The 25,331-nt window shown below is 37.0% G+C and overlaps 2 non-coding genes across 2 annotated transcripts; one reads left to right on the top strand and one right to left on the bottom strand.

The window, feature by feature from the left end:
- Positions 1-1,784: 1,784 nt before the first annotated feature.
- LOC148544818 (small nucleolar RNA R71) lies at positions 1,785-1,892 on the top strand. The gene has a single exon (XR_015901307.1). It is a non-coding gene; the product is annotated as a small nucleolar RNA R71 (small nucleolar RNA).
- Positions 1,893-23,190: 21,298 nt separating this feature from the next.
- On the bottom strand, positions 23,191-23,298 carry LOC148544817 (small nucleolar RNA R71). Its single transcript, XR_015900427.1, has one exon. It is a non-coding gene; the product is annotated as a small nucleolar RNA R71 (small nucleolar RNA).
- Positions 23,299-25,331: the final 2,033 nt, after the last annotated feature.

Raw genomic sequence — 25,331 nt, 5'->3', positions numbered from 1 at the left:
TGAAAAACAATAAAAATAAGAATTAGATAAACATTGGGTTGCCTCCCAACAAGCGCTTCTTTAATGTCAATAGCTTGACAGTGGGCTCTCATGGAGCCTCACAGATGTGCAGAGCTTTGTTGAGACTCTCCAACACCAAACTTAGAGTTTGGATATGGGAGTTCAACACCAAACTTGGAGTTTGGTTGTGGCCTCCCAACACCAAACTTAGAGTTTGACTGTGGGGGCTCTGGTTGACTCTGCTTGGAGAGAAGCTTTTTCTGCTTCCTCTCCATGGTTGCAGAGGGAGATCCTTGAGTTTTAAACACAAGGGAGTCCTCATTCCATTGAAGGAATATTTCACCTCTATCAACATCAATCACAGCTCTTGCTGTGGCCAGGAAAGGTCTTCCTAGGATGATGGATTCATCCTCTTCCTTTCCAGTATCCAGGACTATGAAATCAGCAGGGATGTAAAGGCCCTCAACCTTTACTAATACATCTTCTACTTGTCCATAAGCCTGTTTTCTTGAGCTGTCTGCCATCTCTAGTGAGATTTTAGCAGCTTGCACCCCATAGATTCCTAGTTTCTCTATTACAGAGAGGGGCATGAGGTTTATTCCTGAACCAAGGTCACATAGAGCCTTAAAGATCATGGTGCCTATGGTACAGGGTATTATGAACTTTCCAGGATCCTGTCTCTTCTGAGGCAATGTCAGTTGATCCAGATCACTTAGTTCATTGATGAACAAGGGAGGTTCAACTTCCCAAGTATTAATGCCAAATAATTTGGCATTCAGCTTCATGATTGCACCAAGAAACTTGGCAGTTTGCTCTTCAGTAACATCCTCATTCTCTTCAGAAGAGGAATACTCATCAGAGCTCATGAAGGGCATAAGGAGGTTCAATGGAATCTCTATGGTCTCTAAATGAGCCTCAGAGTCCTTTGATTCCTCAGAGGGAAGCTCCTTATTGATCACTGGACGTCCCAGGAGGTCTTCCTCCTTGGGATTCACGTCCTCTCCTTCCCTTACAGGTTCGGCCATGGTGCTTATGTCAATGGCCTTGCACTCTCCTTTTGGGTTCTCTTCTGTATTGCTTGGGAGAGTACTAGGAGGGATTTCAGTGATCCTTTTACTCAGCTGGCCCACTTGTGCTTCCAGATTTCTAATGGAAGACCTTGTTTCATTCATGAAACTTACAGTGGCCTTAGATAGATCAGAGACTAGATTTGCTAAATTAGAAGCATTTTGTTCAGAGTTCTCTGTCTGTTGCTGAGTTGATGATGGAAAAGGCTTGCTATTGCTAAACCTGTTTCTTCCACCATTATTAAAGCCTTGTTGGAGCTTTTGATCCTTCCATGAGAAATTTGGATGATTTCTCCATGTTGAGTTATAGGTGTTTCCATAAGGTTCACCTAAGTAATTTACCTCTGCTATTGCAGGGTTCTCAGGATCATAAGCTTCTTCTTCAGAAGATGCCTCTTGAGTACTGTTGGATGCAGCTTGCATTCCATGCAGACTCTGAGAGATCATATTGACTTGCTGAGTCAATATTTTATTTTGAGCCAATATGGCATTCAGAGTATCAACCTCAAGAACTCCCTTCTTCATAGGCGTCCCATTACTCACAGGATTCCTTTCAGAAGTGTACATGAACTGGTTATTAGCAACCATGTCAATGAGTTCTTGAGCTTCTGCAGGCGTTTTCTTTAGGTGAATGGATCCATCTGCAGAAGTGTCCAGTGACATTTTTGATAGCTCAGATAAACCATCATAGAATATATCCAGGATGGTCCATTCTGAAAGCATGTCAGAAGGACACTTTTTGGTCAACTATTTGTATCTTTCCCAAGCTTCATAGAGGGATTCACCTTCTTTCTGTCTGAAGGTTTGAACATCAGCTCTATGCTTGCTCAGCTTTTGAGGAGGAAAGTACTTGGCTAAGAAAGCCGTGACCAGCTTATCCCAAGAGTTCAAGCTGTCTTTGGGTTGAGAATCCAACCATAATCTAGCTCTGTCTCTTACAGCAAAAGGGAAAAGCATGAGCCTGTAGACTTCAGGATCTACTCCATTAGTCTTAACAGTATCACATATCTGCAAGAATTCAGTTAAGAACTGAAAAGGATCTTCAGATGGAAGTCCATGAAACTTGCAGTTCTGCTGCATCAGAGAAACTAATTGAGGTTTCAGCTCAAAGTTGTTTGCTCCAATGGCAGGAATGGAGATGCTTCTTCCATGTAAATTGGAATTAGGTGCCGTAAAGTCACCAAGCATCTTCCTTACATTATTATTATTTTCGGCTGCCATCTCCTCTTCCTGTTCGAAAATTTCTGAAAGGTTTTCTCTGGATTGTTGTATTTTAGCTTCTCTTAATTTTCTCTTCAGAGTCCTTTCAGGTTCTGGATCTGCTTCCACAAGAATGTTCTTATCCTTGCTCCTGCTCATATGACAAAGAAGAAGGCACAGAAAAATAATAATAATAATGGAGATCCTTTATACCACAGTATAGGGATTCCTGTGTGAGTGGAAGAAGATGGGGAGACAAAGAATGTAATATAATGGAAGAAACACAACTGTGAGGATGGAAGAGAGGTGAGATGAGATGTTAGGATATGAATGAATAAATAGAATGAGATGGGGGAGGGATAATTTTTGAAAATTATTTTGAAAAAGAGTTAGTGATTTTCGAAAATGGTTTTTGAAAAATGTTAGTAATTTTCGAAAATTTTTGAAATCAAAAATAAAAAATAAAAATAATTAGTTAATTAAAAAGAAATTTTTGAAAAAGAGGGAAGATATTTTCGAAAATTAGAGAGAGAGAGTTAGTTAGGTAGTTTTGAAAAAGTTAAGAAACAAACAAAAAGTTAGTTAGTTAGTTGAAACAAATTTTGAAAAGATAAGAAGTTAGGAAGTTAGAAAAGATATTTTGAAAAGATATTTTTGAAAAAGATAAGATAAGAAGATATTTTTGAAAAGATATGATTGAAATTAGTTTTTTGGAAAAGATTTCATTTTTTTAAAATCTCAATTAATGACTTGATTCACAAGAGATCACAAGATATGATTCTAGAACTTAAAGTTTGAATCTTTCTTAATAAGCAAGTAACAAACTTGAAATTTTTGAATCAAAACATTAATTGTTATTGTTATTTTCGAAAATTATGATATAAAATAAGAAAAAGATTTTTGAAAAATATTTTTTGGAATTTTCGAAAATAACTAAGAATTTTGAAAAAGATTTGATTTTTGAAAAAGATTTTGAAAAAGATAAGATTTTCAAATTGAAAATTTGATTTGACTCATAAGAAACAACTTGATTTTTAAAAATTTTTGAAAAAGTCAACTCAATTTTCGAATTTGATGAGAGAAAAAGGGAAGGATATTTTTTTGATTTTTGAAATTTTTATGAAAAACATGAAAAATATGCAATGCATGAAATTTTTAGATCAAAACAATGAATGCATGCAAGAATGCTATGAATGTCAAGATGAACACCAAGAACACTTTGAATGTCATGATGAACATCAAGAATATATTTTTGAAAAATTTTTATTGCAAAGAAAACATGCAAGACACCAAACTTAGAATTCTTTAATGCTTAGACACTAAGAATTCAAAAATGCATATGATAAACATGAAAAGACACAAAACAAAAAATCATCAAGATCAAACAAGAAGACTTACCAAGAACAACTTGAAGATCATGAAGAACACTATGAATGCATGATATTTTCGAAAAATACAAGATGCACATGCAATTGACACCAAACTTATAACATGACTCAAGACTCAAACAAGAAACAGAAAAATATTTTTGATTTTTATGATTTTCTAATTTTTTTGGATTTTTTTTTCGAAAATTATATGAAAAAGAAAAAATAAGGATTCCAAAATTTTTAACATGAATTCAAGGAATCTTGCATTCTTAGTCTAAAGCTTCAGTCCAAGAATTAGACATGGCTCACTAGCCAGCCAAGCTTTCAATGAAAGCTCCGGTCCAAAACACTAGACATGGCCAATGGCCAGCCAAGCTTCAGCATGTAATTCAGATATGACATGCCTGACATACTCATTCCCAAAGGAATAGACATGGCTTTACAGCCAGCCATGCTTCAACATGCTTCATGAAACACTAGAATTCATTCTTAAAAATTTTGAATAAAATTTTTTTTTGAAAACATTTTTATTTTTTTCGAAAACAGATGAGAAAATTTTTGAAATATTTTTGAAAAATTTTTGAAAATAAAATAAAAAGAAAATTACCAAATCTGAGCAACAAGATGAACCGTCAGTTGTCCAAACTCGAACAATCCCCGGCAACGGCGCCAAAAACTTGGTGCACGAAATTGTGATGTCCAGGCTCAAACTATTCCTGGCACGTGAGCAACTTGGTACGCGTAATCGTGATTACACATTCATAATTTGTCACAACTTCGATACAACTAACCAGCAAGTGCACTGGGTCATCCAAGTAATACCTTACGTGAGTAAGGGTCGAATCCCACGGAGATTGTTGGTATGAAGCAAGCTATGGTCACCTTGCAAATCTCAGTCAGGCGGATATAAAGTGATAATGGTGTTTTTGAATATTATATAATAAAATAGGGATAGAGATACTTATGTAATTCATTGGTAGGAATTTCAGATAAGCGAATGGAGATGCTTTCGTTCCTCTGAACCTCTGCTTTCCTGCTATCTTCATCCAGTCAGTCTTACTCCTTTCCATGGCTGGCTTTATGTGATACATCACCACTGTCAATGGCTACTTTCGGTCATCTCTCGGGAAAATGATCCAATGCCCTGTCACGGCACGGCTAATCGTCTGGAGGCATCACCCTTGCCAATGGCTTCATCTTATCCTCTCAGTGAATAATATGCTCACGTACCCTGTCACGGCACGGCTATTCATCTGTCGGTTCTCGATCATGCTGGAATAGGATTTACTATCCTTTTGCGTCTGTCACTAACGCCCTGCAATCGCGAGTTAAGAGCTCGTCACAGTCATTCAATCATTGAATCCTACTCGGAATACCACAGACAAGGTTTAGACTTTCCGGATTCTCTTGAATGCCGCCATCATTCTAGCTTACGCCACGAAGATTCTGGTTAGGAGATCTAAGAGATATTCATTCTAGCTTACTTCATGTAGAACGGAAGTGTTTGTCAGGCACGCGTTCATAAGGGAGAAGGATGATGAGCGTCACACATAATCATCACCTTCATCACGTTCTTGGGTGCAAATGGATGTCTTAGAAGCGAAATAAGATGAGTTGAATAGAAAACAGTAGTACTTTGCATTAATCTTTGAGGAACAGCAGAGCTCCACACCTTAATCTATGGAGTGTAGAAACTCTACCGTTGAAAATACATAAGTGAAGGTCCAGGAATGGCCGAGATGGCCAGCCCCCAAAATGTGATCAAAGGATCATAAGGTAATCCAAAGATGATCAAAAGATACCTAATACAATAGTAAAAGGTCCTATTTATAATAAACTAGCTACTAGGGTTTACATGAGTAAGTAATTGATGCATAAATCCACTTCCTGGGCCCACTTGGTGTGTGTTTGGGCTGAGCTTGAGTGTTGCACGTGTAGAGGTCCTTCTTGGAGCTGAACGTCAGTTTTTGTGCCAGTTTGGGCGTTCAACTCTGGTTTTGGCTCCTTTTCTGGCGCTGGACGCCAGATTTGGGCAAAGAGCTGGCGTTGAACGCCAGTTTACGTCGTCTATTCTTGGCCAAAGTATGGACTATTAAATATTTCTGGAAAGCCCTGGATGTCTACTTTCCAACGCAATTGGAAGCGCGCCATTTCAAGTTCTGTAGCTCCAGAAAATCCACTTTGAGTGCAGGGAGGTCAAAATCCAACAGCATCAGCAGTCCTTCTTCAACCTCTGAATCTGATTTTTGCTCAAGTCCCTCAATTTCAGCCAGAAAATACCTGAAATCACAAAAAAACACACAAACTCATAGTAAAGTCCAGAAATGTGAATTTAACATAAAAACTAATGAAAACATCCCTAAAAGTAACCAGATCCTACTAAAAACATACTAAAAACAATGCCAAAAAGCGTATAAACTATCCGCTCATCAGCTCTATAACTTGAGTTTCCCATGGAGGTTCCGCATCTCTTAAGTCTTCAACCATTTCTTCCTCCTGAATGGCAGGCGTAGCTTCTTCCAATTGTTTCAATATAAAATCGTGCTGCTCACTATCCATCGGAGTTTCTAATATCTCCTTCATGCTACATTCTTCATTAGATTGCCCACATGAGGCCATGGGGGTTCCTTGAGTGTCCGAACATCGGAAAGGTAATAGATTTATCGCTTGATCCAGTTGGCGAAGGGTTGCTTGAAGTTTTGCACATGTTTCCGTGAGACGATCCCTTGATTCTTGTTGCGCTCGACTATCATAAGTAGGATCATAGTGCTCTTGGATTGATGGATATGGAGATGGCAAATATTGAGGTGGTGGTTCTTGGGAGTAATTGGGTTGGAATTGGGGTAGTTCTATATATGGTTCATATGGCTCATAAGGTGGTTGGTGTGGTGGATACGGGTTAGAATTATGTGATGATGTCTGGTGGTCCAAAGCTGTGTTGAGGAGGCGGTTCATAATCAGATGGTGAGCCTTGTTGGTAACTACAAGGGGGTCCACTATAGTCATCATTTTGGTATGCATCACAGAATGGTTGTTGGTTATAGTGCATTGGAGGGGGTTTTTGCCAAGAGGGTTGATTAAATCCTTGTGGCTCCTCCCATCTTTGATTCTTCCAACCTTGATGACTATTTTCATTATAGTTTCCATTCCTTACGACAACATTGGAACCAAACTTGAAACCAGAGGAGTGAGAATTCATAATAGTAAATAAAAATTAAAAATGAAAATAAAAACAAATTTTAAATTAAAAGGTTATTTAAATTTTGAATTTGAAAATTAAATTTTTGAAATTTGAAATTTGAAGTTTTGAAATTTGAATTTTGAAATTTGAAATTGAAAATTTTTTAAATTTGAATTTTGAAAATTTTTAAAATTGAATTTTGAAATTTGATTTTTGAAATAAGATAAGATAACTAAATTTTTGAAAAATTTTTGAAAAAATTTTTTTTTAATAACTAAATAAAAACCAATAACCTCTTAATTTACGAAAAAGCAAAAATAAAAACAAAAATAAAAACAATAAACAAGCAGAAAGCAAATATTTACAATAACCAATAATAAGGCACACGTTTGTAATTCCCCGGCAACGGCGCCATTTTGAAAGAAATGAAGATTGATGGTTTAGAAGTTATAGTAAACTCTCGTTGCAAGTATAGTTACTAAACCAAGCAATCAACCTTTCTTACAAACGTTTTGGTTGTCACAAGTAACAAACCCCTAGATAAATTGATAACCGAAGTATTTAAACCTCGGGTCGTCTTCTCAAGGAATTACAGGGAGGTATGTTCTTATTATTGGTTATGAGTTTTGTAAATTGGGGGTTTTGAAAGTAAGGAACTAGTATGTTAAATGATAAGAAAAATAAAATAATAATAATAAAATAAACTCTTGGCAAGGTATTAGAACTGGAAATCCTGTCCTTGTTATCCTTATCAGGTGTGATGAGAATTGGGTTTTAATCCCACTTAGTTAACCTTTACAAAGCAAAGAAAATTCAAATGGACTAATTAGTTTGATCCTCAAGTCCTAGTCAATCCCTGTGGGAAGACTAGCTTTAGAGCGATCTAGATTAATTAGAATCTGCCAATTTCAACTACTGCTGAGTTTGACAACTCAAGTGTTACCAATTAATTAACCAGAACCAAAAGGAAGAAATTATCTAAATTAAATTAAAAGCAATCTTAAATAGAATAAAACAATCATAAATCTGAAATACCTCAAATTGCATTTAAACATAAATTTAAGTCCTAACATGGAAAGATTCATATATCAAATGGGCATCATAAGTAATTAACAGATAAAAGTATTAGAGTATCTAAAAGTAGAAGAGAAATATAAATTGAAGAACATTGAACTTGTGATGAAGAAGAAATAATCCTAAATTCTAAAACTAAATCCTAAGAGAGAAGAGAGAACCTCTTTCTCTAAAAACTATATCTAATCTAAAATTGTGAATTGTGAGCTTGATTATGAATGGATGCATTTCCCCACTTTATAGCCTCTAATCTATGTGTTCTGGGCTGAAAATTGGGTCAAAAGCAGCCCATAAATCGCTCCCTACAATTTCTGTTATGTTCAGGTCGCGGGCAAGTGACGCGGAGGCGTCGTCCACGCATCCGTGCGGATTGAAGTTCGCAGATGCAACGCGGGCGCTTCATTCACGCGTTTGCATCGCCTAACTTTGGGGCAGCTATAGCAAATTATATATCAAAACGAAGCCCCGGACGTTAGCTTTCCAACGCAACTGGAACTGCATCGTTTGGATCTCTGTAGCTAAAGTTATAGCCGTTTGAGTGCAAAGAGGTCAGGCTGGACAGCTTAGCAGTTTCTCCAACTTCTTGTATTCCTTCCACTTTTGTATGCTTCCTTTCTATCCTCTGAGCCATTCCTGCCCTGTAATCTCTGAAATCACTTAACACACATATCAAGGCATCTAATGGTGATAAGAGAGGATTAATATTAGCAATATAAAGGCCAAAGAAGCATATTTTCAATCATAGCACAAAATCAGGGAAGAAGACATAAAGCATGCGATTAGTATGAATAAATGGGTAAAGAGTTGATAAAAATCACTCAATTGAGCACAAGATAAACCATGAAATAGTGGTTTATCAACCTTGGCTAATTAAGAATTGATATAAGTTGTGCGTTGCAAGTATAGTTCTTAACCAACCAGAAATCCGCTTATCAATTTAGAAAGGTTGTCACAAAAATTAAAATTTAAAATACTGGGAGTATGAATCCCAGGTCGTCTCCCAACGAGTTGCAGAAAGGTGTGCTATTTTATTAATCAGATATTTTCAGAAAGAGTTTGAGTTGAATAAACAAGAAATTAATTTGGGGAAATTAAGTAATTTAAATAAAAGTCTTGACTGGGAGTAGATTAGTTGGAAGCCCTATTCTTGTTGCAGTACTCTCAAGATTAATTGATAATTGGAGGTCGTTCTGTTTAGTTATCCCTTTCTAAATAAGGGAAAGTCAAACAAGTTGGAATGATGTTTCTACTCACAAGTCCCAATCCGCTTATTTGGAAGGATTGGCGTTAGTGACTAGAGAGCCATCCAACAATAAACCCAATTACAATTTATCCTTTGAACATTCCAACTCAAGGGTTCCTTTCAATCAACTCCCCATCAAGTCAGGGAACTACTCGCTCATTATGAATGTAGAACTCATAACATAGGAAAGGGAATTAAAGAAAGACATGATAAATAAAACTCAAAGGAATCAATTAAAAATAAAAGTAACTCTTGTATTAATAAATTCTAAAATAATCCAATAGTAAAATTGAGTAAATTGAAGGACATGGAAGAGTAAAGCCAAGTAAAGAAAACGAACTAGAATGACGAAGTCTTGATGAGGTAATAACTCTTCTCAATATCCCAATGCAAAGAGCAATCGAAATAAAAATCCTAAGAACTATGAATGTGTAGAGAGAAAACCTAGAGGAGGAGTAAAAATAGATCTAAAAACTAAAAAACTGTGTAGAATGAATGTTGTTTTTGGTTTCTGCATGTTCTCTGGCTCTAGTCTGCTTTTTCGGGCCGAAAACTGGGTCGAAATAGGGCCCAAAATTGCCCCCAACGAAATCTACAGATTATACAGATCGCGCATGTCACGCGATCGTGTCATTCATGCGGACGCGTCATGCGGCGTTTTGCTTTGCCACGCGGGCGCGTTGTCCACGCCTCCGCGTCACTTGTGCTATTCCAATCCGCGCGGTCGCGTGAGCCATGCGACAGCGTCACTGCGATTTCCTCTCTTCCGCGCGGTTGCGTGAGCCATGCGACTGCGTCACTTCTCACTGGTCATCTCCTTAATTTCTTGTGTTCCTTCCATTTTTGCAAGCTTCCTTTCCAATCTCCAACTCATTCATGCCCTATAAAGCCTGAAACACTTAACACATAGATCACGGCATCAAATGGAATAAAGGAGAATTAAAATGCATAATTAAAAGTCTCTAGGAAGCAAGTTTTCAATCATGTAATAATTTTAGGAAGGAAATATAAATGCATGCTAATCACATGAATAAGTGGGTAAAGATCATGATAAAACCACACAATTAAACACATTATAAACCATAAAATAGTGGTTTATCAGAGACCTAGCTTTTTGGCGTATTGAGAATGATTTGACGTTGGGTGAAGGATGATTGATATATGAGATGAGGAATGATGAACTTTTGATATTGGAAATTGAGATATGAATGGACAGTGGTGGAGATGAGTCGAGGACTCGGATTGAGATGATGGATCTATGTATACTAAAAATGCTTTGAAAACCACTGAGATAATGTTTTTACTGAGATTATGAGACGCTATGCGCCCGGCAGGGACGGTGGTTAATTCCGCCTGTTGAGGTAGTGGCGGCGGCGTAAGGATGGTGGTTAATCCCGCTTACGTTGAGATATAAGGTCTGAGGCAAGAGTATCCTGCTCGCATCCCTTTGGATCTATAGGGTGAGCAGGCGCCGGTACCTGGACAGTGATCCAGGCACTATATCTCGGGGGTTTTCATATGAGAAATCCGAAGGGCAACATCTCCATGGAGATGTGTCGGATTGGCAGTTGAACCGACAATGTGATATCACAGCCAGTAGGGCAGGCATTCATCATATGCATTTTCTATCTGTTTGTATGCTTTGTTTACTTGTAATGGTTTGCCTAATTGAATAATATGCCTAATTGCTATCTGAATTATTTGCCTTATATGCTTCTACTTGTGAGTTACTTGCATTGTATATTACTTGTGCTTTCTACTGGGATTGAGGAGGTTCGGAAGGTGGTGGCGATGGGATCGCATGGAGGATCGATTGGTGAAGGCTGCGGGACAGTGGTGTTTGGTTAGAGTAGACATCCCTAAGATAGATTACCCTATTTATTTAAGTTAAGGTGGATATATTTATGCTTAATTGTTTTAGTATGCTTTAAGTTGAATCTTGTGATGGATATGGAGCTTAGGATTGCCTTTGGTGTCCCGGGGTCTTATATCCTACATCACTGGGCACTGTTACCATAACGAGAACCTCCGGTTCTCATACCATATCTTTGTTGTCTTTTTCAGATGCAGGTCGCAACCCACCTCGGTGAGTTGTTTTGGATGGTGACAGAAGCGGAGGATCTTGGATTCTTTTGAAGTCTTTTTGGTTTATGTTGTTTATACATCTCTCCTTTTGTATTTTGTCCTTGCCTAGAGGCTTGTATTATGAGAGAAGAACTTGTATAAGCTGTTTTTAAACTGTCATGCTTCTGTATGGTCTGTATATGGCTAGCCGGCTTAAACTCTGCGAGTTGTGGCTAGTTCCTTATGGTATTACACTATTATACTATTATCTTTGTTTATATCACATCTGTTTCTTGTGCTTTAAGTTAGATGCTTCTTTAGTACGTATTGCGCTTTGAAATCCTGTTTTTGAGCTATATCCTTCATCGCGCTTCTAGTTTATATCATTCTTTCTATAAATATATTATGTATGAGCTTAGAACTATCGTAATCTCTGATTAACCTTTGCTTTACGATGCGAGGTAGAGCTTGGGCTAATTAGGGTGTTACACCTTACGCATATCTTGATCAGATTACACTTTTGACTATGTTAACACTCTTGCAACATGGCGGTTGATCTTATATTCTACCATGAGCTATGAAACCCATGGGGTAATCTGAAGTTGTTCCGTTGCAATACGTCACCATTGTCTTTAACCATTCTTGTTCTATAAAATCTCATACTTCTTCAACTTAGCATTGAATTTGTTTCAAACTAATGCGTTGTTTTTCTTCTTATTGATCCTATCGAATTTCTCTGATTCAAGAGTCACCCTTGTAATTGCCAATTGATTCCTTTTTTATAATCTTCATTGCTTGTATATCCTTGTTTACCTGAAATTTCATTCATTCTTTCAAATCATTATGAGTGTTGTCCTTGTCACTTGTAATTCCTTTCTGAAATCTTGTATCCTTCATAGTAAACTCAAGATTTGTTTCAATGTCACGTGCGATCTTTAGATATGGCAAATGATACATTAGTTCTTAGGACACAGTTGGTGGATGCGGAAGATGAAGCTAGTAAGTGTGCGATACCACAAGATGTTATGGAGCTTTGTTTTACGCAAAAGAGTTTTGTTGATATTAGGCTTGTAACCAATAGTGAGCTTGCAAAATTGATTGACGAAGTTGAGAACTTTTGGATGAATCATTCAATACAAGTACAATTGGAAGTTACGAAGGTAAGCTATATTAGAGTCCTTGATGTTGACACCATGCAACCTTTTGTTTTGAACTTATCTTGTAACTTTTGCCTTACACCACATACTTCTCTTATATCCAAGTCTTATGGCTTATCCGTTATTTGAAAATTTATATATATGCCAAGACTTTTTGCTTTTTTGAAGTATTCGAAAGTAAAGTATTAACACTATGTAATATCTTGTGTATTAGTTTTATTTTTGAGGACGAAAATTTTTATAGGTGGGTAGGATATAAGACTCAGAATTTTTGGAAAATCTTATTATGAGTTAATTTCAATTTATTTACTCAGTAAAGACTTCATTTATAGAAATTATTTTATTAAAACTAAGTAAATCAAGTTTTGATAATTAAATTAGAAATTTTACTTAATCTTATAAATATTGAATGATTTTCTATATTTAAATTATAGAGCTTAACAATTGTAAAAGAATAAGAATTTTATATGATTTAGTTTAAATAATTGAGATTTTAGAATTTAATAATTTATTTTTTATAAATAAAGAAAAATTAATTATATTATTTTATATTTTAAAGTAGAATACTTGATTGAGAGTTAATTAGCAAATTGATAATTAAATAATATTTTTTTAAAAAATTTTTTTTTAAAATAAATTATATTTCAATTAATTACAATATTTTCAAATTTAATTAAAATTACTAAATTCTAATTTACCCAAAAATCCTAATTTCACATTTTCTCCCAAAAGCAAACCCTAATTCCCAAATTGAAAACCCTAACCCCTCACCGCCACTCACACTTACCACCTCACTTTCACTCACTCACTTACACGGTCAGGAGAAAGAAAGAAAGAATGAATGAATGAATGAAAGAAGAAAGGGAAGAACGGGGAGGGAATAGAAAGGGGAAAAAAGGGGAAGCTGGAGCAAAGAGCAAGAAAGGAGAAAGGGAGAAGAGAGAGGTTGGAGGGGAGAGGGAGGCCACGTCAGCTAGCCGCCATTGCACCACCGTGTAAGAACCAACAATAATTAACTGATAAATCAAAGTAAAATAATAATAACTTAATGGTCCCAAAAAAAGTTCCAAAAATTTAGAATATTAATTAGAAAATATAAATATGATAATTGGACTCAATAGGTTTTTCTGAGTTGGAAAATGTAATTTTCTTTGGAAAATTGCATAAAAATGCGTACTAGTAAATTAACCAAAAATATCAGCTTAAATCTATCAGGTACTATGTGAGAATAATAAAAATAGTATAAAACCTTAGGAAAACATTTAGAATTGAAAACCGGGAACTAATATTAATGGTTTGGTGCCAAAAATGCTAACGGGTTGGACTGGGCCCAAATTAGGCCCAAGCCCAACATATATAAGTTCATTAATGAAGGCTATTCAGCCTCATTCATCATCAAACACAGGCATAGCAGTTGTAAGTAAGAAGGGAGGAGAAGAGAGAAAAGTACTATTCACATACAACTTCCAATGGCCATAACTCGAGCTACAGTTCTCCAATTTGCGTGCCGTTAGCGGCTACATGAAGCTCTCGCCAAGCCCATTAGTTGTATCTAACATGTGTAGGTAAGATTTCGAAATTTTTACTCCTTTCCTTTTTCCTAAGAAATTCAAAAATTTAGGTTTTGGTTTTGAGTGAATTTTTGTGTTTTGATTGATTAGGTGGCATTTAAGGTTGGGCTATTGGTGGTTTGTGCCCCAAACACCATAGGAAAAGGTAAGAAAACTCTTTGCCTTGTGAAATTGTGATTTTGGAAACTCTAGGTTGATTTGTGGTAATTGATATGATTTTAGTTGAGTTCTTGCAATTGTTGGAGTTGATTTGGAGCTTCGAAGGTGAGATTGGTGATTTGTTGGTGATTGAAAGCTTGTTAGGACTCAAAGTAGTGTTTTGTGCATATTAAGAATCAGCCAATGTATGTTTTTGGTTTCCTCTATGTAATATGTAATATTTCTGAACACATGGGCTAGTAAACCATAAGATAGGGTTGAAATTGATTATTAATAATTGTGATGTATGATGATTTTGATGTTTGTGATGATTATGCTAGATGATTATGTTGAATTATGAAGTTGGGTGGAATAATGATAATTGTGTGGCAGGATAATGAAATATTATGTTTGTTGATGTTGAGATAGGATAAGCAATGCTTATGAGTAGTGAGATTATGTAAAGTTGTTGATATTGGAATATTGATGTACAAATCGTGAAATTGTTGAATTTATGAAGGAGGAATTGATTGATATAGGTCTTGAATTGGTTGAATTGAGAGAAAGAGGTAAAGTATAGCATGTGGTAATGTTCTATGGTGAAATTGAATAGGCTTTGAACTGGTTTGATTGTGAATTTTGAAGTTTTGAGAACTTAGTGAACTTTTGGTAAAAACTAGTTTTTGGTGAACTTTGATGGATCATATCTTGAGCTACGGTTTTTGAAATTAAGTGAATTTTGTATCAAATTAAAGATAATTTAAAGATCTATAAAACAGTATAGATATTGTATAAATCTGAATTTTGTAGAGAAAGATATGATCATTGAAAGTTGTTGTCAAAAATCTGAATTCTATAATGTTGCAGAATTTGTGATTTCTGGTTTGTGTGTGCACGCATACTGCTGTGCGCGTGAGTGGCTATATTTTGATTTGTGCGTATGCACAACCTTGTGCGCACGCACACCATGTGATTTTTAGAAAACGTGCGTATGCACACTCTGGTGCGCATGCACACATAGGGAGATGCCTACTGTTGAGAGTAATTGTACACTCTGGTGCACACATACACCCTGTGAAATTTACAAGTTGTGCGTATGCACAACATCGTCCGCATGCACGCGCTAGGAAGTGCATTCTGTTGAGGGAGTTCACACGTATCATGCGTGCATTTAAAATGAAAACTTTTATCTTCTGTGTGTACGCACACCTCTATGCGTACACACACTGCCTTGTTTTTGAATGAAACCTTATTTTAACTGTTTTATCTTCCCGACAAGCTTGTAAACTCTCGTAGCACTTACCTAGATTCTTTAGCTTATTTTTAGGCGTCAAAACCTAGAAAGTGCTTAGGAAAGTTTAATTAGGAATTTTCTAGCAGAAAGCTTAGAAGACGGAGGTATAGGTTTCTAAAGCTTGCGAATGGACCGTTGGAGTATTATGTTGATGATGATTATGGAAAACTATGGAAGTAAGAATTAATAATGGTTGAGAGGAGTCTGAGACTTGGAGTGGACTGAATAATGAAAATGATTTCTGAAAACTACTGAATTAATATTTTAGACTGAGACAGTTGAAATGCTATGCGCCTAGCAGGGACGGTAGGTTAATCCCGCTTGTCGAGGTCACGGCGGCGGTGTAAGAGCGGTGGTTAGTCTCACTTACGTTAAGATGTGAGATCCGTGGCAAGAGTATCCCGCTCGCATCCTTTTAGAATCACTAGAGTGTGCAGGCACTATATCCTGTACCCTGTTCGGGCACGATATCTCGAGGGTTTGCATTCTTAGACCGAAAGGCAACATCTCCATGGGCATGTGTCGGGTTGGCAGTTGAACTGTCGATATGATATCACTGCTAATAGGGCAGGCATTTATCATGTGCATTTTCTATATGGTTGCTTACTTTGTCTACTTGCATACTATCCCTAATTGTATAACATACCTAATTACTTCTTGATTTACTTGCTATACTTGATTATTTCTTGTGTATTACTTGTATATAATTATTTGTGCTTTCTATTGGGATTGAGGAGGCTCTGTAGGCGGTGGCGATGGGATCGCATCGCGGTTAGGCTGGTGTAGGCTGTGGGACAGCGGTGTGAATGTTAGTTTAGAAATTCCCTAAGTTAGATTACCCCCTTTTTACCATGGTTTTAAAGTTATGGTCTTAAATTTTTGTTATGCTTTAAGCTTGTATCCCATGATTGATATGAAGATCTAGGATTGCCTCTGGCATCCAAGAGTCTTATATCTTACATTACTGGGCACTATTACCATACTGAGAACCTCCGGTTCTCATTTCATATTTTTTTTGTTATTTTTCAGATGCATGTCGCAACCCACATCGGTGAGTTGCTTGATGGTGACAGAGCGGAGGACCTTTATCATGTTTTGGAGTCTTTTGGTTATTTTGATTTAGTTCTCTCACTTTTGTATTTATATTTTCTTAGAGGGTTACTTTGAGAGAGATATTTTGTATAAGCTGTTTTACTTTCAAAACTCTTTATGTCGGTATATACTAGTCACCTTAAACTCCGCGGGCTGCGGCTAGTTCTCTGTGACTAATATACTCTTATATATCTATATATGTCTTGGTATTTCGTAGCTTTATCTTGTACCTTTATGCTTTTAGCTTCGTGTGAACGTTGCACTTTTGTAACTCTATTTTTGAGCTTATTTCTTCATCGGGCTTCTAGAATTATTATTTACTTCTATATATATTATTGTATAAGCCTTAGAAATGTCGTAACCTTTGATTAACCTTTACTTTACGGCATGAGGTAAGGCTTAGGGTAATTAAGGTGTTACATTTAGTGGTATCAGAGCGGTTCATCCTTGTGAGCCTGAGGGATGGACCGATTATGCTTCATTGCATACTTTTGGTCATTTTTCTTTCATGCTGTTTAGGATATCTGCTTAATATATGTATAGCATGCTTGTTTGTGAATGCCTTTTTGGGATAATTGAAGCACTAGGATTTTGATATTGAGATTGATCACCTTGATATCTATTGTGTGGTGTAGATAGGACCTTGAATGGCATCTCGCGGACAAGGTTGGTCACGTATACGGAGAGATTGTGAGGATAATCAACCCACTAATGACCATGCCGAGCTTATGGCTGCGATGACTAACTTAGTTAACACAATTTAAGCGAGCACTGCTATGACTATTCATGCTATGCGGCGGACAAGACAATCGGCCAGAAACAAATTAAAAATGCAAAAGGCACTGAGAACAACTTAGGTGGTGTTCCAAGAACTCTAGCTGCTTCTCTGAAAGTTGACCTACCGATTTTCAATGGATAGACAAATCCTACTGAAGTAGACAGTTGGTTCCAAGCTATGGAGCGTGCATTGCGAACTCAACATGTCCCAAATAATCAGTTCGTAGAATATGCGGCTTATCAATTAGTGGGAGAAGCTCAGCATTGGTGGAAAGGAGAGTGTCGATTTTTGCAACTACAGAATATGGATATTCCTTAGGAGCTATTTCAGACTTCTTTCTACAAGTTAGACCGGGCCAAAAATACTAACAGGTTAGACCGGGCCCAAGTCCAACATATATAAGTTCATTAATGAAGGTCATTTAGCCTCATTCATCATCAAACATAGCCATAGCAGCTACAAGTAAGAAGAGAGGAGAAGAGAGAAAAGAACTATTCACATACAACTTCCGATGGCCATAACTCGAGCTACGGTGCTCCGATTTGCGTGCCATCAGCGGCTACGCGAAGCTCTTTCTAAGCCCGTTAGTTCTATCTAACATATGTAGGTAAGATTTCGAAATTTTCTCTCCTTTTCTCTGCCCTAAGAAATTCGAAAATTTAGGTTTTGGTTTTGAGTGAACTTTTGTGTTTTGATTGATTGGGTGGTATTTAAGGTTGGACTATTGATGATTTGTGTCCCAAATACCATAGGAAAAGGTAAGGAAACTCTTTTCCTTGTTAAATTGTGATTCTGGTAACTCTAGGTTGATTTGTGGTAATTGATATGGTTTTAGTTGAGTTCTTGCAATTGTTGGAGTTAATTTGGAGCTTTGAAGGTGAGATTGGTGATTGAAAGCTTGTTTGGACTCAAAGTGGTGTTTTATGCATATTGGGAATCGGCCAAGATATGTTTTGATTTCTTCTATGTAATATGTAATATTTCTGGACACTTAGGCTAGTAGACCATAGGATATGGTTGAAATTAATTGTTGATAATTGTGATGTATGATGATTTTGATGTTTGTGATGATTATGGTGGATGATGATGTTGAATTATGAAGTTGGGTGGAATAATGATAATTGTGTGGCAGGATAATGAAATATTATATTTGTTGATGTTGAGATAGGATAAACAATGCTTATGAGTAGTGAGATTATGTAAACTTGTTGATGTTGGAATATTGATGTACAAATCGTGAAATTGTTGAGTTTATGAAGGAGGAATTGATTGATATAGGTGTTGAATTGGTTGAATTGTGATGAAGAGGTAAAGTATAGCATTTGGTAATGTTCTATGGTGAAATTGAATAGGCTTTGAACTGGTTTGATTGTGAATTTTGAAATTTTGAGAACTTAGTGAACTTTTGGTAAAAACTAGTTTTTGGTGAACTTTGACGGATCATATCTTGAGCTACGGTTTTTGAAATTAAGTAAATTTTGTATCAAATTAAAGATAATTTAAAGAGCTATAAAACAGTATAGATTTTGTATAAATCTGAATTTTGTAGAGAAAGATATGATCGTTGGAAGTTGTCAAAAATCTGAATTCTGTGATACAGAATTTGTGATTTCTGGTTTGTGTGGGTACGCACACTGTTATGCGCATGCTCTGAACAGTGGCTAGATTTTGATTTGTACGTACACACAGCCTTGCGCACACGCACACCTGTGATTTTCAGAAAATGTGCGTACGCACAACATCGTTCACATGCACACGCTGGGAAATGCATTCTGTTGAGAGCGTTCGCACGTATTTATGCGTTCATTTTAAATAAAAACTTTTATCTTCTGTGTATACACACACCTCTATGCGTACCCACACTTTGTGAAAATTCTTCTGGGAGTGCGTACGCACAACCCTATGTATACGCACTCTGTCCTGTTTTTCAATGAAAACCTTGTTTTAACTGTTTTACCTTCCCAGCAAGCTTGCAAACTCTCGTAGCACTTATCTAAGATTCTTTAGCTTGTTTTTAGGCGTCAAAACCTAGAAAGTACTTTAGGTAAGTTAGGAATTTTCTAGCAGAAAGCTTAGAAGACAGAGGCTTCAGTTTCTGAAGCTTGCGAGTGGACTGTTGGAGTGTTATGTTGATGATGATTATAGTAAACTGTGGAAGTAAGAATTAAGGATGGTTGAGAGGAGTCTGGGACTCAGAGTGGACTGAATAATAAAAATAATTTTTGAAAACTACTGAATTACTATTTTATACTGAGACCATTGAGATGCTATGCGCCTGGCAGGGATGGTAAGTTCATCCTACTTGTTGATGAGCGGATAATTTGTACGCTTTTTGGCATTGTTTTTAGTATGTTTTTAGTATGTTTTAGTTAGTTTTTATTATGTTTTTATTAGTTTTTATTTAAAAATCACATTTCTGGACTTTACTATGAGTTTGTGTGTTTTTCTGTGATTTCAGGTATTTTTGGCTGAAATTGAGGGACCTGAGCAAAAATCTGATTCAGAGGCTGAAAAAGGACTGCAGATGCTGTTAGATTCTGACCTCTCTGCACTCGAAGTGGATTTTCTGCAGCTACAGAAGCCCAATTGGCGCTCTCCCAATTGCGTTGGAAAGTAGACATCCTGGGCTTTCCAGCAATATATAATAGTCCATACTTTTCTCAAGATTTGATGGCCCAAACAGGCATTCCAAGTCAGCTTAAGAATTCTGGCATCAAAACACCAGAACTGGCACAAAAGCTGGAGTTAAACGCCCAAACTGGCACAAAAGCTGGCGTTTAACTCCAAGAAAAGTATCTACATGTGAAAGCTTCAATGTTCAGCCCAAGCACACACCAAGTGGGCCAGGAAGAAGATTTCTGCATTAATTACTTATTTCTGTAAACCCTAGGCTACTAGTTCTCTATAAATAGGACCTTTTACTATTGTATTTTCATCTTGGTTCTTCAGGTTCCCTCTCTGGGGCCAAAGCCAATGACCACCATTATCACTTTTGTATTTTCAATGGTGGAGTCTCTACACACCATAGACTAAGGTGTGGAGCTCTGCTGTTCTTCATGAATTAATGCAAAGTACTACTGTTTTTCTATTCAATTCACGCCTACTTCTTCTCTAAGATATTCATTCGCACACAAGAACATGATGAATGTGATGATTATGTGACACTCATCACCATTCTCACCTATGAACGCGTGCCTGATAAGCACTTCCATTCTACATGCAAACAAGCTTGAATGTGTATCTCTTGGGTTTCAAATCTAAGATTAGAACCTTCGTGGTATAGGCTAGAATTATTGGCGGTCATTCCTGAGATCCGGAACGTCTAAACTTTGTCTGTGGTATTCTGAGTAGGATCTGGGAAGGGATGACTGTGACGAGCTTCAAACTCGCATGTGTTGGGCATGTGACAGACGCAAAAGGATCAAGGGATCCTATTCCAACATGATCGAGAACCGACAGATGATTAGCCGTGCGGTGACAGCGTGCGTAGAACATTTTCACTGAGAGGACGGGAAGTAGCCATTGACAATGATGATGCCCAACATAAAGCTTGCCATGGAAGGGAGTATGAATGATTGGAAGAAGGCAATGGGAAAGCAGAGGTTCAGGAGGAACAAAGCATCTTCATACGCTTATCTGAAATTCTCACCAATGAATTACATAAGTATCTCTATCTTTATTTTATGTTTTATTCATCTTTTAATTATCAATCCTCCATAACCATTTGAATCTGCCTGACTGAGATTTACAAGATGACCATAGCTTGCTTCAAGCTCACAATCTCTGTGGGATCGACCCTTACTCACGTAAGGTATTACTTGGACGACCCAGTGCACTTGCTGGTTAGTTGTGCGGAGTTGTGATAAAGAGTTGAGATTACAATTGTGCGTACCAAGTTGTTGGCGCCATTGATGATCACAATTTCGTGCACCAAGTTTTTGGCGCCGTTGCCGGGGATTGTTCGAGTTTGGACAACTGACGGTTCATCTTGTAGCTTAGATTAGGTAATTTTATTTTATTTTATTCTTCAGGACTTTTAAGAATGAATTCTAGAGTTTCAGATGATAATTTTATCATCACAAGAGCTAGTTGATTCCTATCAATTTAGCTGTTGTATGTCTGCTGAAGCTTGGATAGCCATGTCTAATCACAAAAAAAATTTTATAAAACCATAAAAAATCAAAAATATTTTATGTTTGAGTCTAGTATCAATTTTTAAGTTTGGTGTCAATTGCATGTTTTTATTCTTCTTGCATTTTTCAAATATATGCATTATGTTCTTCGTTGATCTTTAAGTTGTTCTTGATGATTTCCTAGCTCTGATCTTTAAATTCTCTTGTTTTGTGTGTTTTGTTGTTTCTTACATGCATTTTCAAACTGTTATAGTCCTTAGTATACAAACTTCTAAGTTTGGTGTCTTGCATGAATTGTTTATTTGATCTTAGTTGCATTTTTTATTGTTTCTCATCATTAAAAATCCAAAAATATTTTCAAAATTGTGTCTTTTCAAGTCAATAATACAGAGAAGTGAAGATTCAGAATATTCAGCAGAGGAATTAAACAGAAAAAGCTGGGCGTTCAAAACGCCCAGTGAAAAAGGAAAACTGGCGTTTAAACGCCAGCCAGGGTACCTGGCTGGGCGTCTAACGCCCAAAAAGGTAGCATTTTGGGCGTTAAACGCCAGAATGGATGCCATTCTGGGCGTTTAACGCCAGGATAACACTAGAGGGAAGATTTTGTTTTTAATCCAAATTTTTTTCAAATCTTCATAATTTTTCAAAATCAAATATTTTTTCAAATCATATCTTTTCAATCATATCTCTTTAAAATCAATTTCTTTCCATTTTTTTATTTTTTTACTATTTTCGAAAATTCTTGCTACAATTAGTAATTTAATTCAAAATTTTCAAGTTGTTACTTGCCTATTAAGGAATGATCAAATTTTAAATTCTAGAATCATATATCTTCTAATTTATTGTTAGTAAAGTAATCAACTTTAATTTTAAAACCTTCTTTTTAAAAATTGATTTTCAATCATATCTTTTCAATCACATCTTTTTCAAAAATTAATTTTCAATCATATCTTTTTGATTTCTAATTTCAAAATCTTTTTCAAAATCACTTAATTTCTTTCCCAATCTTAATTTTCGAAAATCTCAATCAAATTTTCAAATTTCTTTTTATTATTTTAAAAATCTTTTACTTTAATTTCGAAAATTCTCCCCCTCTTCTCACATCCTTCTATTTAAGGGACTAACACTCCTCCTCAAGCTGCAATTCGAATTCTATCCTTCTTGATAAGTTCGAATTCTCTTCTATCTACCTTCTCCTTCTATTCTTCTTTTCCTCTGACACCTCAAGGAATCTCTATACTGTAACATAGAGGATCTCATACTTTCTTGTTCTCTTCTCTTTCATATGAGCAGGAGCAAGGACAAAGGCATCCTTGTTAAAGCTGATCCTGAACCTGAAAGGACCTTGAAGAGAAAGATAAGAGAAGCTAAAGCACAACTCTCTCTAGAGGGCCTAACAGAGCTCTTCAAGGAGGAAGAAGCCATGGCATTCAAAAACAACAACAATGCCAACAATGCAAGGAAGGTGCTTGGTGACTTTACTGCACCTACTCCTGACTTCTATGGGAGAAGCATCTCTATCCCTGCCATTGGAGCAAACAATTTTGAGCTTAAGCCTCAATTAGTTTCTCTAATGCAACAGAATTGCAAGTTTCATGGACTTTCATTGGAAGATCCTCATCAGTTTTTAGCTGAATTCTTGCAAATCTGTGACACTGTCAAGACTAATAGGGTTGATCCCGAGGTCTACAAGCTTATGCTTTTTTCCTTTGCTGTAAGAGACAGAGCTAGAACATGGTTGGATTCATAACCTAATGAAAGCCTGAACTCTTGGGAAAACCTAGTTAATGCCTTCTTGGCAAAGTTCTTTCCACCTCAAAAATTGAGCAAGCTTAGAGTGGAAGTCCAAACCTTCAGACAGAAGGAAGGTGAATCCCTCTATGAAGCATGGGAAAGATACAAGCAATTGATCAGAAGGTGTCCTTCTGACATGCTTTTAGAATGGAGTATCATAGGTATCTTCTATGATGGTCTGTCTGAACTGTCCAAAATGTCATTAGACAGTTCTGCTGGAGGATCTCTTCATCTGAAGAAGACGCCTGCAGAAGCTCAGGAACTCATTGAAATGGTTGCAAATAACCAATTCATGTACACCTCTGAAAGGAATCCTGTGAATAATGGGACAAATCAGAAGAAAGGAGTTCTTGAGATTGATACTCTGAATGCCATACTAGCTCAGAACAAAATATTGACTCAACAAGTCAATATGATTTCTCAGAGTCTGTCTGGAATGCAAGCAGTAATAGGCAGTACCAAAGAAGCTTCATTTGAAGAAGAAGCTTATGATCCTGAGAACCCAGCAATAGAAGAGGTGAATTACATGGGAGATTCCTATGGAAACACTTACAATTCTTCATGGAGAAATCATCCAAATCTCTCATGGAAGGACCAACAGAGGCCTCAACAAGGCTTCAATAACAATAATGGTGGAAGAAACAGGTTTAGCAATGGCAAGCCTTTTCCATCATCTTCTCAGCAACAGACAGAGAATTCTAAGCAGAGCCACTCTGACTTAGCAACTGTAGTCTCTGATCTAATTAAAACCACACAAAATTTCATGACTGAAATAAGGTTCGCCATTAAAAATTTGGAGGCACAAGTAGGTCAGCTGAGTAAGAAAGTTACTGAACTCCCTCCTAGTACTCTTCCAAGCAATACAGAAGAGAATCCAAAAGGAGAGTGCAAGGCCATCAACATGACCCACACGGCCGAACTTGGAGAGGAGGAAGAGGCAGTGATCTCCACTGAGGAAGACCTCACTGGATGTCCACTGGCCTCCAAGGAGTTCCCTCATGAGGAACCATGGGAATCTGAGGCTCACACAGAGACCATAGAGATTCCATTGAATTTACTTTTGCCATTCATGAGCTCTTATGAGTATTCTTCCTCTAAAGAGGATGAAGATGTTACTGAAGAACAAGTTGCTAAGTACCTTGGAGCAATCATGAAGCTAAATGCCAAGCTATTTGGTAATGAGACTTGGGAGGATGAACCCCCCTTGTTCACCAAAGAACTGGATGACTTGACTAGGCAGAGATTACCTCTGAAGAGACAAGATCCAAAGTTCTCAATACCTTGCACCATAGGCACCATGACCTTTGAAAAGGCTCTGTGTGACCTAGGGTCAAGCATAAACCTTATGCCTCTCTCTGTAATGGAGAAACTAGGAATTTTTTAGGTGCAAGCTGCAAGAATCTCATTAGAGATGGCAGACAATTCAAGGAAACAAGCTTATGGACTTGTAGTGGATGTCTTGGTAAAGGTTGAAGCCCATTACATCCCTGCTGATTTCATAATCCTAGACACTGGAAAGTGTATAGATGAATCTATCATCCTTGGTAGACCCTTCCTAGCCACAGCAAAAGCTGTAATTGATGTAGACAGAGGAGAATTAGTCCTTCAAGTGAATGAGGACTCCCTTGAGGATCTCCCTCTGTAACCATGAAGAGGAAGCATGAAAAGCTTCTCTCAATACAGAGTCAAAAAAAATCCCCACATTCAAACTCTAAGTTTGGTGTTGGGAGGCCACAACCAAACTCTAATTTGGTGTTGAGAGGCCATCATCATGCTCTGAGTATCTGTGAGGCTCCATGAGAGCCCACTGTCAAGCTACTGACATTAAAGAAGCGCTTGCTGGGAGGCAACCCAATTTTATTTATTCTCCATTGTTATTTTATATTTTCTGTAGGTTGATGATCATGTGAAGTCACAAAAACAATTGAAAAAGCAAAAATAGAAAGAAAAACAGTATTAAAAACAGAACACTCTGGAGGAGAAACTTACTGGCGTTTAAACGCCAATAAGGGTAGCAGAATGGGCATTAAACGCCCAGTCTGGCACCATTCTGGGTGTTTAACGCCAGAAATGGGTACCAGACTGGCGTTTAACGCCAGGAATGGGTAAGAAGCTGGCGTTAAATGCCAGAAATGGGCAGCAGCCTGGCGTTTAACGCCAGGATTGGCAGAAAGG

The sequence above is a fragment of the Arachis ipaensis genome, chromosome B9, assembly GCF_059453495.1.
Source record: "Arachis ipaensis isolate K30076 ecotype BB chromosome B9, ASM5945349v1, whole genome shotgun sequence".
NCBI classification, from domain to species: Eukaryota; Viridiplantae; Streptophyta; class Magnoliopsida; order Fabales; family Fabaceae; genus Arachis; species Arachis ipaensis.
The sequence above is the reverse complement of the archived record's forward strand: the minus strand, read 5'-3'. Positions and strand labels throughout refer to the sequence as shown.